Source organism: Taudactylus pleione, unplaced genomic scaffold (genome assembly GCF_031769625.1).
Source record: "Taudactylus pleione unplaced genomic scaffold, aTauple2 ptg000671l, whole genome shotgun sequence".
Classification (NCBI taxonomy): domain Eukaryota; kingdom Metazoa; phylum Chordata; class Amphibia; order Anura; family Myobatrachidae; genus Taudactylus; species Taudactylus pleione.
The window spans coordinates 804,203-817,152 of NW_028285073.1; the positions used below are offsets into that span (position 1 = coordinate 804,203).

At 46.7% G+C, this 12,950-nt stretch overlaps 1 pseudogene; it reads left to right on the forward strand.

The window, feature by feature from the left end:
- The window catches only part of LOC148478191 (uncharacterized), a 30,599-nt pseudogene extending 18,524 nt beyond the window's left edge, over window positions 1-12,075 (forward strand).
- Window positions 12,076-12,950: the final 875 nt, after the last annotated feature.

The window sequence follows — 12,950 nt, forward strand, 5'->3', positions numbered from 1 at the left end:
TCTTTGGCCATGTGACATAGCAGGCCAATCATCTGTGGGTCACCTGCTCTTTCAGGCCTATCACGTTCTGTTGCTGGGTATTTAAGGGTGTTTGGAGCGCCCTGTAGTTGCCAGTGCAACGTGTTTAACAGCATCAGCTGTGAGAGAGAGTCCCTGCACTCCTGAACCTGAGACTTGTGCTCCGATGCTTGCCCTAGCTCCTTGTCTGCCTTCGGCTCCGTGCAGCCTGCACCGCTCTGCCTTGCTTTGCACTCTTCTGGAGATCAACCTCCTCCTTCCACCAGACCCACTCCTGCCTGAACCTATCTCCACAGTTAACCCATTCCTGTACAGCCATCATCACAGCATTACCTGATTCTCCTTTCAGCCATCTTCACAGCAATACAGAATTTCCCCTTCAGCCATTGTCACAGCATTTCCAGTTCTCCTTTCAGCCTTCATCACAGCATTTCCTGATATCCTTCTCAGCCATTACTCTGCATACCCGGATATCCATTTCACCTTTACAGTCTATCTGGATTCACCTTATTCCTCTCTGTCACCATGCTGGACATTTGTTTATTCCCACTCACTACAGTTCCCTCCTGCTACATTTATTAGTTTGTTATTACTGGACGTTAGTTTATCTTATTGTTCATGTCTACCAACATTCACATTAAACAACCTACTTGTCAGTTTAAACCAGTTTCGGTGTTTACTTCTGTTAACACCCAGGGTCCACAACAAACACACTAACACTTGCTACCTAGGGGAAACAGTTTGAAGGCCTGCTGAAAGACACAGGTAAGTGCTGTGCTAAATGCTGTTTTGTATGTGAGTTAGACATATGTTCCTTCTATCTGGATAGAGGGAACTTTATGTTAGTTAAACTGGACAAGCTAGGATTTATTTTTATGTTTTGTCTATTTACGCTGCCAAATAAAACTAACTGCCCATGCCCAATGCAAAAGGTGTTCAGGAATGGTTTGTAGAATATGACAAATAGTTCAAGATTTTGACTTGGCCTCCAAATTCCTCAGATCTCAGTCGAGTAACTGTGGGATGTGCTGGAAAAATAAGCCTCAACCATCGAGACCCCACCTCACAACTTCCAGGACTTAAAGGACCTGCTGCTAATGTCTTGGTGAAAGAAACCGCAGGTCACATTCAGAGGTCTTGTGGAGTCCATGCCTTGAAAGGCAGAACTATTTTGGATGCATGAGGGGACCTACACAATGTTAGGCAGGTGTTTTATATCTAATGGCTGATGGTTATATATAAAGGTGACATTAGAGATAGGAGGCCACACCCCTGATGAAGCCCTGGTGACAAAACACATTGGTTGGTCTCCCATGTCCTATCGTGTCACGATGATTATGCAGGAATTTTGCTACAGTGAATGGACAGTGTTCAGACAAGCCTTTCTGTGTTTTTCTTTATTGTTAGCTGCTAATTAATAGACTTTATTCTGGAATACATAATTTTCAAAAACACTACAACATGGTGGTCCTCTGTGGCATATTATGGGCCATATTCAATTAGAAGCGAAAAGTCAGTTTCCGCTATACTTTTTCGCCGATGATGTCATTTTCGCTGGTTTCAACTTATCCCCATATTCAATTTGTCCGACTTTTCGCCGGTGCAAAAAGTTTGCGCCTTGTAACCAGCGGAAAAGATTCGCCAATGAATACCCGGCGGAAAATAGTGCAGAATTGGGGTTTTGGGATGCAAACTTGTGGCAACCACCCTGCACCCTTTGGACACCCCCCTTGATGTTACTGTAACTGCGTCAAAAAACGCTGAAAAAAAACACAAAGGACACCACAAAAAAGCACTTTGAAAAAGTGGGTGAAAAAGTTCAAAGTGAGGGTACATATTCAAAAACTAGTGAAATAGCCTTTGGCGGGTGTATGCGGGTATGGGGGAGGGGTTTTTTGGATTGCAGGTGTTTGCTGAAGGTGCGTTTTTGGCGCATTTTAATGCTTAACTTTAGCAACTTTAAAATATGCTTGCACCCATTGTCATGTACCCCAAATTTGATGGGACTACTTATTTTCCCCCAAAAAAGTGGCTAAATGCTATTCTGCACCACTGTCCAAAAGACGCTAAACAGTGCCTATTGAGACCATTCAAAGACCCCAAATACATTCAGCAGGGCTAATTTGGGGCACCCATAGTGAACCCCCATGTCAGAGTATCTCTTGGGGAGTGTCAGGCTGATTTCCCAAAAAATTACAGCACTTTTCCCCATGTTTGAGTTTCGCCGGGTCCCGTTTTCGCTGATTTGGAATTGAATACAGGGATTAGCGGGGACGTGTGCGATACTTTTTCGAACCCAAAACCTCAGATGATGGCAAAAGTCTGGCCTCGGACTTTTCGCTTCTAATTGAATACGGTCCTAAATAGCGCCTATTGAGACCATTCAATGACCCCAAATACCTTCAGCACAGCTAATCGGGGGTACCCATAGTGAACCCTCATGGCAGAGCATCTTTTGTGGGGAGTCAGGCTGATTTCCCCAAAAATTACAGCACTTTTCGCCTGTTTGCATTTTGCGGGGATGCGCGCGATACTTTTTTGCACCCAAAACCTCAGATGACAGCGAAAAGTTCAGCCTCGGACTTTTCGCTTCTAATTGAATATGGCCCCATATCTTTTTATGTTCCGGTTGTTCAAGTGTCAAGTTGTGGGATTGAATAATTGCAGAGACATCCAGAGCTTCCATAAGTATATCGATGAGCTTAATATTATGTACGTGCAAGATTATTGTAATAATATTACACTATGTGTGCCTTCTTGTTCTTTGTTTAATATAAGCAGATGTACTGTATCCTCATACATCTAGCATCAATACGCCCTTGGCAGCATGACTTTCCTGGAGTGAGTGAGCCACCAGGACCCATGAGACTCTGCTAGCGCCTGTCGTCTTTTTTGCCAAAAATGTGTCCAAGTCGCAGTGCAATGTGACAAGGATATACCAGCAGACATAGGTGAAACTAGAGATCTGGTAATGGGTGGTCCCAGTTTTAGCACCATGTCAGATATTGGAAAAAAGCCACCAGTGGCGTCCTTCCCCATGGTGTCTCCAGGTGCAGGGAGCCGCCAAAAAGGGGGCGTGGCCTCATGAACAGGGGGCATGGTCACTTGAGAAGGGGGAATGGCCTCACAGCCCGAACCCCAGTGGTCTGGTGTGTGGAAGAAGTATGGGTTACCACTGTGCAGTGCCTGCTCCCTCACAGTCAGGAGCTGAGTGCTGCATTTAATGCTACAGTGCAGCACGTCTTCAGCCGGTATTCACTATTCATGTAGGTGATCACATTGTCTGGAAGATGCCTGTTTAGATAGAAATATAACCCATGTCATCATCATAACCAGATAATATATACTGTAGTAACAGAAGCTTTTGTGCAGGAAAAATATGAATTTCCCTGATCAAACTTCTGTGTCTCTCCAGGCTCCCCTGTGTTACTCCAGACCCCCCAATGTCTCCATCCCCAGGCCCCTTTGTGGTTCTCCAGGCTCTCTGTGTCTCTTTATCTCCAGGCCTCCATGTCTCTCTATCTCCAGGCCCCAACCCCAGTGTGTGTCTCTCTGCACCAGTGTGTCTCTCTCTGTCCCAGTGTGTCTCTCAGCCCCATTCCCCTGGCCCCAGTGTGTGTATCTCAGCCCCATTCTCCCGGCCCCAGTGTGCGTCTCTCTGCCCCATTCCTCCAGCCACATTGTGCTGCAGCATCATTCCCCAGCCCATGTCACCCCAGCACTGTGTTAACTCCAACCCCCCCAGCCCTTTGCAGTCAGCTCCAACCTCCCCCCAGCCCCCTGTGCAATCAGCTCCAATCCCAGACAGGCCTGTGCAGTCAGCTCCAACCATACCCCCAGCCCACTGTGCATTAAGCTCCAATCCCCCCTCCCCTCCCAGCCCTGTGCAGTCAGCACCAATCCCCCCCAGCCCTGTGCAGTTAGTTCCAACCTTCCTCCCTAGCCCCCTGTGCAGTCAGCTCCAATCCCCCCTTAGCACTGTGCACATCTTCAATCCCCCCACTCAGCACTGTGCACTGCTCCAATCCCACCCTCAGCACTGTGCACATCACCAATCCCCCCTCAGCACTGTGCACAGCTCCAACAATCCCCCCTCAGCACTGTGCACAGCTCCAACAATCCCCCCTTAGCACTGTGCACAGCCCCAACAATCCTCCCTCCCCCCTCAGCACTGTGCACAGCTCCAACAATCCCCCCTTAGCACTGTGCACAGCTCCAACAATCCTCCCTCCCCCCTCAGCACTGTGCACAGCTCAACAATCTCCCCTCCCCCCTCAACAATGTGCACAGCTCCAATTCCCCCCTCCCCCCTTAGCACTGTGCCCAGCTCCAATCTCCCCCACTTCCCTCCCTGCAGTCACCGCCAGCACTTACCTGCTGCTCGTCTGTTTTGCTGCTTGTGTGAAGAGTTGCTGCTGGGCATGTGCAACAGTTCCCCTCAGTGGCCATATTTTTTTTTCTTTTTTTTAAGCAAACTGGGCTAACGGGTGGTCCTGTGCACTCCCGGACCACCCCCCAGTTTTGCCTATGCCAGCAGACTGCGCTGACTAATGTGATATGCGACACATGTATATCTGTGTGAGTCTGTATATGAAGCACAACAGAACTTGAAATTAAAAAAGCTGCGGGTGCAACATTGTAGCACTTCGTATTAGAGATGTGCGCCGGACCATTTTTGCCTGATTTGGATTTGGTTCTAATTCATCGTACGGCTGTGGATTTGGATTCGGATTTGCCAAACTGCAGTGACTGGCTTTGGATTTGGATTTGGATTTTTTACAAAAATTGACAAAAAAAAACAAGGCGCTGCGAACGGGACTCGGCGCCTTGTATAGAAAAAAAGTCTCACGAGAATCCGACGTCATTCACATGACGTTGGGACTTGCCCGGGGATCCGAGCCGGCGGGAACACATGAACTTGCATTCAGGTGGAATCGGATCCCCCATGTTCAGAGAGGTTCGGTTTGCCCAGAATCCGGACCGCTCATCTCTACTTAGTATACAGATTCACAGGCTCACCAAAAAAAGACGCTATCTCACGGGACCTGACATGCCGAGATGGGCCTTTTGGCACGACTGCAGCAAAGACGTGTAAGAACTAGAGATGTGCTGGATTTGGATTTGGCTCTGATTCATCGTACGGATTTGGAATTGGATTTGGATTTGCCAGACCGCCGTGCCTGGTTTTGGATTTGGATTTTTTACAAAAATGTACAAAAAAAACAAAAATCTCAGAATTTGGGCTTTTTTTGTTCCTAGAATATTATTAACCTCAATAGCATTAATTTACAGTAATTTACAGTCAATTTAGACCACCTCACAGCTTATAATATTGTTTTCACCATTATTGGCCAAAGGCTGCAGTGAGCTGGTTGGTTGCTAAGCGACAGAGCAGCGGCACAGACATCGCAGTTTAAAGCACATCTATAAAACATTGCCACACAACAGTGGCAGAAATGAAAGGTAGTGCAAAATGGAAATTTCTTTCGGCCCTCCCACCCAAGTGGGGTACAGCCAGCAGAATCACAGCACTTGTATAAAAAGTGGGGAACGGCCCAAGGAGTGCCAGTGCTTGTATACACAGTGGGCTATCATACCTTCCAACATGACCCTCTCCAGGAGGGATACAATGCTCTGGTCCTGGGCTTCCCTGTAATTTATGATTGATGGCGGCTCCAGAGGTGGGGCAGCAGTACAGTCCAAAATTCAAACTTAAACCAACTGCCAGTGAGTCCCAGCCAGTGATGTTGTGCAGCATGTGAAATGACAGTTGGTGTGGCTCCCCTATTTGAATTTTGAACTGCGCTGCAGCCCCACCTCTTACCAGGGAAGTCCAGGACCAGAGCATTGTGTCCCTCCTAGAGAGGGTCATGTTGGGAGGTAAGGGCTATGGCACAAGGACTCACAGTGCTTGTATACACAGTGGGGTACGGCCAACAGAGTCACAGTAATTGTATACACAGTGGGCTACAGACCAAGGAGTCACGGTGCTTGTATACACAGTGAGGTGCAGCTCCAAAAAAAAAAGTGTTTATTTTTTACTTTTAAACTTTTTAAAATATATTATTTTACTTTTTTTTCTACACTGGAGCAGATGGGCATGAGTTCAGTGCAGCATACATCAGCATGCCTCGGAGTCTGGACAAAGCCACTTTAATAAACAGAGTAATGTGCAGCATACATCAGTGTGCAGTGTGCCCCCTATACACAATCACTTTACCATCACAGCCACTTGTGAGTCTGGACACAGCCACTTTAATCAGGAGAGTATAACATCAGTGTGCAGTTTTCCCACTATACACAGTCACTTTAATAGCACAGCCACTTGTGAGTCTGGACACAGCCACTTTAATCAGCAGAGTATAGCACAGCATACATTAGCATGCAGTGTGCCCCCTACAGACACTTTACTAGCACAGCCAGTTGTGAGTCTGGACACAGCTACATTAATGAGCAGAGCAGTGCACAGCGTGCGAGTGAAATGGCGCAGCGTCCCGGACGCGACGCCCTATATAGACACAAACTCTTGCGAGAATCCGACATCGGGAGGATGACGTCTGGCCTCGAAGTGGGATCCAAGTCAGACGAGAACACTCGGATGGACTCGGATCCCTGGTGTTCGTAGAAGTTTGGATTCCATAGAATCCCAACCGCTCATCTCTCGTAAGGACACATCAGTGTATATATATATATGTGTATATATATATATATATATATATATATATATATTGTGGCTATATCAAGCTAGATGGCCATAGCAAGCCATGGATTCTGTGTGGAACTGGATGGATCCGCCCCCACGGTGAAGTGAAGTGACCACACCTCAAGGGCTGCTGACTGGAGTCAGTCTAAGGAGGTCTGAGGCAGATGAGTCAGGCTGCTAGAGGAGACAGTCTAAGTGGGACTGTGACAGCTATATAGCCAAGTGTGTCTGGAGGCTAGTGGGGGCCAGGAGGCAAGTGTCCAGACTTGCAACGATGCAGGGTGGACCACAAATCTAACTGTGTTTATGTGATGTTGTGGCAGCTAAGCCAGGCCAGGAGACCTTGAAGCTGTAAAGGCCAGGAGGGCAGTTTCTATACTTGCATACAGGCAGGGAGGACCAAAAGAGACTTTGAGTAATTTAAGGCCAGCCATGAGGCCATGTCTATACCTTTAAGAGACAGAACTAAATACTGAGACTGTGTTACCTTTGCAAACTAGCTGCCCGTTATAGTTAGGGTTCAAGCAGTGATGTAGGGCCCTGATTGGGAACTAGGCTTTTGTTATTTTAGTTGCTGTATGCTGGCACCAGTAAAGCTTCATTTATTTCATTTAACCTGGAAAGATGCATGTGGACCAGGTCCGGATTTACTGCCAGGATACCTAGGCGCCCGCCTAGGGCCCGGCAGGTCCCACGGGGCCCGCGGACGGGTCCCCTGAAATCCGGCCCTGATCATTTGGCAGACTTAGTGGCGGACATATCGGCAGTGCCGGTGCATTGCACCGCTGGCCACCATTCCCGTCGTAAATAAAGGGCCCACACAGCAACATTGACCGCAGTGCTAATAGCACTGCGTCGGCCATAACAAAGAAGGAGGAGGTGTCCGGCTCGCCTCCTCTACATCCCTATCGTGTCATCTCCTTCCCTTACTTCATCCTCTGAGACTGCTGTCACGAGGGATCCCACATCACAATCTAGTGACCGGCCCCGGCGTAGAGATGATCGCTACAGTGAGTGAGAGGATGAGTCAGGCAGCAGGCAGGTCTGAATCTCTTCTACCACTCTCCGGGCTCCTGCCATCACTGCTGGCCTCCTGCTGCTGTGTTTTAGAGAACTGTGTGAAACGTGGTCAGTTTCTCTCTCTCTCTCTCTCTTGTTTTTACTACCTTTCTCATCCACTAATACTTTCTCTTCATGTCCCAGTGAATCCCTTTCAAACCTAACATACCCTTTCCCTGTCACTGACTGCTTCTCCTTGTAACCCACTTCCCGTCACACTCTCTCTATCCCCATCTCCCACTGCCCGTTATCCTCTGCCTCTCTCTTTCACCCTCTCTCTTTCATCCAATCTCCATCACCCTCTTTGTCACCGTTACCCTCTCCCTGTCACCCACTACTTCTCCCTACATTGCTGTCTACATACCTGTATTAGAATTTACATAATGTGTTAGTATTAGGGATGTTAGGGACCCATTTTGTGGGTTTAAGCTTGACGTGGTGGATTGACAAACTTTTTTAGACAAACATGTACTGAGAGCTTCACTTATACTCCATGTTAATTGTAGAGTGTACCAGGATTATTTTGACTATCATTGTTCTTAGTACTTAGAGTGTGCACCTGCATTTTTTGGCCACCCCCCTCCTTCGTTGTACTACATAAATAAGGCCGCTCAGGCTAGCTGAAATGCGTTGGTGAGACTGCATAAGCACCAGGAGAAACTTGTTCACTTTAGGACACATCTCAAGAAGAACTGACGAGAGACGGCACTGAATGGCTGGACCTGCTGCGTACACTCACCGCCACCAGCTATCGGAAGCAGCCCACCGGTCTGGGACCCCCTGCAACAGCACGAGAGAGCACGCCGACCAGTGAGGTACCCATTCCAGTGTGTGGCAGCGTGTCAAACTGCCCCCTCCCACACACGGTCGATCACGGAGAAGATCCCTCTGTCCTGGTGGTGCAGTGGGAGACAGCAGACAGTCACCACTGTGCACATAGTAGGATGTTTACATTATATTATTCTTGGATGACCTAATTTTAAAACTAATTTTTTCCTTTTTATCCCCACCTATCCCACCCCCACCCTTCCGTTCTTGTCTTATTGCACATTACAACCACTTAATTGGCTATACTGAAAATTGAGGTCAACAATTGCATGTATTTATTAGAGATGTGCACTGACCCCCGTGTTTTGGTTTTGATTTTGGATCTGGATCTCCCCTGGTTTTGGATCTGGATGGGTTTTGCCAAAACTTCACCTCCATGTTTTGTTTTTCAGTTTTGGTTTTGGATCTGGATTTTTTCCTTAAAAAAATCATAAAAACAGCTAAAATCACATAAAATTTGCCTTTTTTTGTTCCTACAGTATTATTAACCTCAATAACATTTATTTCCAGTCGTTTCCAGGCAATTTTGACCACCTCACAGCTCACTATATTGTTTTCATCCAGTTTAGGCCCAAAAATTTGCACCAAGCTAGCTGGCTAGCTAAGATAAGCAGCAGCAGTGGGCGGCACAAACACATGGTAGTTCAACTTCAAACATGGCACATCAGGAAACACTTTTTTTATTCAAGAGAGGCCTATAGAAGCGGTGGCCATGCTGACACAGCTGGTTTATTACGTGCGACAGCTCCGGAGAAAGCAGTGCAGAGGTTTTATGTGGATCCCGCTAACCCTGCTGTGTCACCACATAGCTGTGAATGTTACAGCCCATTGGGATTATTTGAGAAGTTTGTGGTAGAAACTCAATTTAACACCTTGTCTGATCCTAATCCTGATGTACAGTTTATCTCCATGATGAAATCTTCTCATGTGAAAGGACAGGCAGCATTCTCTGGATAACCATATTTCTAAAAATGTGAATGCACTTACTCTGAACAATACCTCAGTGATGGAGAAGATATGCGCTGGATGATGAACAGAGACTCTACTGTTAAAACTAAGAAAGAAGACCAAACTTGCCAGCTGCTAGGGTACTGGAATGCAGATTCCAAAGAAGTACAGATACTGGATGAGCTGGAGAGTTGTTCTGACCAGATGGGTCAGGGAGAGCACATTCTCATCCATGATGATTATGGTGACATAATACATGAAGAGGATGGAGAACAATCTCAGACACACTTAACCACTATGTTCGATACAAAAAGGACAAGAGACCTGTTGGTGAGTTCAGAATCCTTAAACTTATCACAGCTCATAGGACAGTCAAAAAAGAAAATGTGTAAAAGAATGAATACTCTCTCCTCCCTGATGCTGGCTTCAGGCAAGTCACCTAAAGAGATTTGGACCACCGCAGTACAGACGCTATATGAAGTTCTGCTGAAGAGAGTTCAGGAGACAAAAAATCTGGATGTGCATCTGGAAACATTGAATAAAATTGGCAAAGAATGTAGAGAATGAAATTTACAACAACTTGTATAATACTGGTGTGAGGTACAAAAATAAGTACAGAAGTATCCTCTTCAATCTGAAAGAGCCAAAAATAAGATTTTCTTTCACAGTGTGGTACTAGGGGAGATCACCACACAATGTCTTGTTCAGTTGAGCCCAACAGAAATGGCTGGACTGGAGCTGACAAATTGGAGAAACCAAGAGAGACAGCATACTCTGGAGATCATTGAGAAAGCAGAAAAAGAGCTCCACCACAAGCGGAAGATGACCAAAGTCACACACAAAGGTTTAATAGAAATAGATACAACACCAGATCAGATGTGTACCCTGGAGGATCTGTATGATTCATCATGGTGCCCCCAAGATTGTGCAAATTCTGCCAAAATAGAGACTGACTCCATGGCTAAACATAAGAGTCACCTTCTGGATGTGAATTTTCTCATTTGCATGGGGATAACACAACCCTCACATGAGATGGATCTCAGCCAGTGGACAACATTGAAATCACCATTAAAAAGTCACAATGGAAGACAACAGTGTGGAGATCTTTCTTCATAGTCAGGAGAGGCATCAGAGAACATGAAAAAGATGCTTTAGGTGCTGAACTTCAAGGGATTTCTCCATCATGTTCTGCAGTGTGGAAAGGTTTCATTCACATGTTTTCTACAAAGCAGTTCAAAGTCACAGCCTTCAAAGTGTCTGGCTATAACACCCATCTTTGCCAGGAATTACCAAAGATTATCACAAGCATAGGATTCATCTGTCCAGAATCTGGGAATTCATGGATCATATCTGGCCTGAATGCAGTAAGACATCCAGTGATTCTGTGCTCTGTAGCTGACTATGGGCCTGATTCAGACCCACTCGTGAGCGCAGAGCACTCACAAGCGGGTCGATGGTCCCCCACTGCGCATGCGCACACCGGAGCCGGCTCCGGCATGTGCGAGACCCAGCCAGCAATGGGCACTCCGTCACTATGGGTCTCGCACCAAAGCGGGGAAGCTGTCGATTGTGATTGACAGCTTGCCCCTTTTTGGAGGTGGGCAGGGGGGGTGTCTGGCCAAACGGAGGCATTCCCAAAGGAATGCCTGCCATTTGGGGGCGGCCCCACTGACATCACGAGTGATGTCAGTGGGTGAGCTTCCGGCTCTATTAGAGCCGAAAGCTCACTGGGGCTTGCAGGAACGAGACCCTACCACAAGGGTCTCATCGCAAGCCCCGATGGTCGCAATGGTCGTGACCATTGCGACCATCACCTGGCCGCTCACTAAAGCTGTGGGTGGTCACCCACAGCTTAGCAAGCAGCCAGGAGGCCGTCTTTAAAAAAAAAAGGGATGCCCTGATTCAGAGTGAGTGCTCTCAAAGAGCCCATTATTCCTACCTGAATCGCAAACTGAAATATGGAATAGTGAGCACAGACAACATGGAGGCCTTTGTTATTCCGCTGTCTGCATGCCAACCAATACCTCCCAGACTACACCCACTGGGGGGACCAGGTCTTGATAATGACCATTCCCATTTGTTGCTAGACTTTCTTCTTCGAAACCATCCATTCTGGACTTCCTGTCCAAAAAGGGTGAGCAGGGTACAGAAAGATATAGATAGATGATGTGGAGAGAGAAGAGCTTCAGATGTTGGAACTGGGGCTCCCACCTATTTGGCTTCCCTCCAGAGAGCAGAGCTCTGTTCCTCAGGAAGTGTCTATGCCTGAGCTGATAGGTAGTCTCTGTCTGTTGGTAAACACCCTTCAGGAGATGGCAAACCAAAATAACAACAACTATAATAATAATGTGTCCACTGATAACCAGCCTGAGCCCATAACAGCAACATACCCCATATGGCCAACTCATAACATGACACCCAGTTTGAAGCCTCCTCTTCCTTGTGACACTAATGCAGTCGCCATGGTTGATCAATCAGCCATGTGTGGTCCACCCAATTTTTGGCCTTCTACATTCTAACATCATAATAACACACTATAACACACTAGACTTATAATCTTTGCTTTTGTTTACATTTTTGAATAGGACAGTTTTAGAATTTAGGATGTCCACTCTATAGGTTTGTTAATAAATAAAGGCTGTAGTTTTGTAGAGCAACTTTATAAGCTGTTCGGATAACATTTCTGCTATGTTTAAGATAAAAAAAAAAAACTTTTTGTAACCCAATAACTTGAAAAAAAAAGTTTTCATTGCAATATTCATGCAGCCCATTGACAGACAGCAGCACAGCACCCTTGCGCAGCTACACCAATGACAGGTGTGGCTGACATGCGCACAAAAAAATAGTTTATTTATTTTTTGGGCAGCAGCCCCTCGACAGACAGGAGTACAGCACCCCTGTGCAGCTACGCCGATGACAGTGACAGCCAGGTGTGGCTGACACGCAAACAAAAAAATTGTATTTATTATTTTGGGCAGCAGCCCCTCGACAGACAGCAGCACAGCACCCCTGCACAGCTATACCAGGTGTGTAGCGGTGACAGCCAGGTGTGGCTGACACACACAGAAAAAAAAAAGTTTATTATTTTGGACAGCAGCCCCTCGACAGACAGGAGCACAGCACCCCTGTGCAGCTACACCGATGACAGTGGCAGCCAGGTCTGGATGACACACACAAGAAAAAATTGTTTATTTATTATTTTGGACAGCAGCCCCTTGACAAACAGGAGCATAGCAACCCTTTGCAGCTACGCCAATGACAGTGACAGCCAGGTGTGGCAAACACACACACACAAAAAAAATGTATTTTATTTTTTTTTAACACTGGGGTGAACCCCTGAAAAGAGGCAGCAGCCCCTTGACAGCAGCACAGCACCCCTCGCTGCAGTAATGAC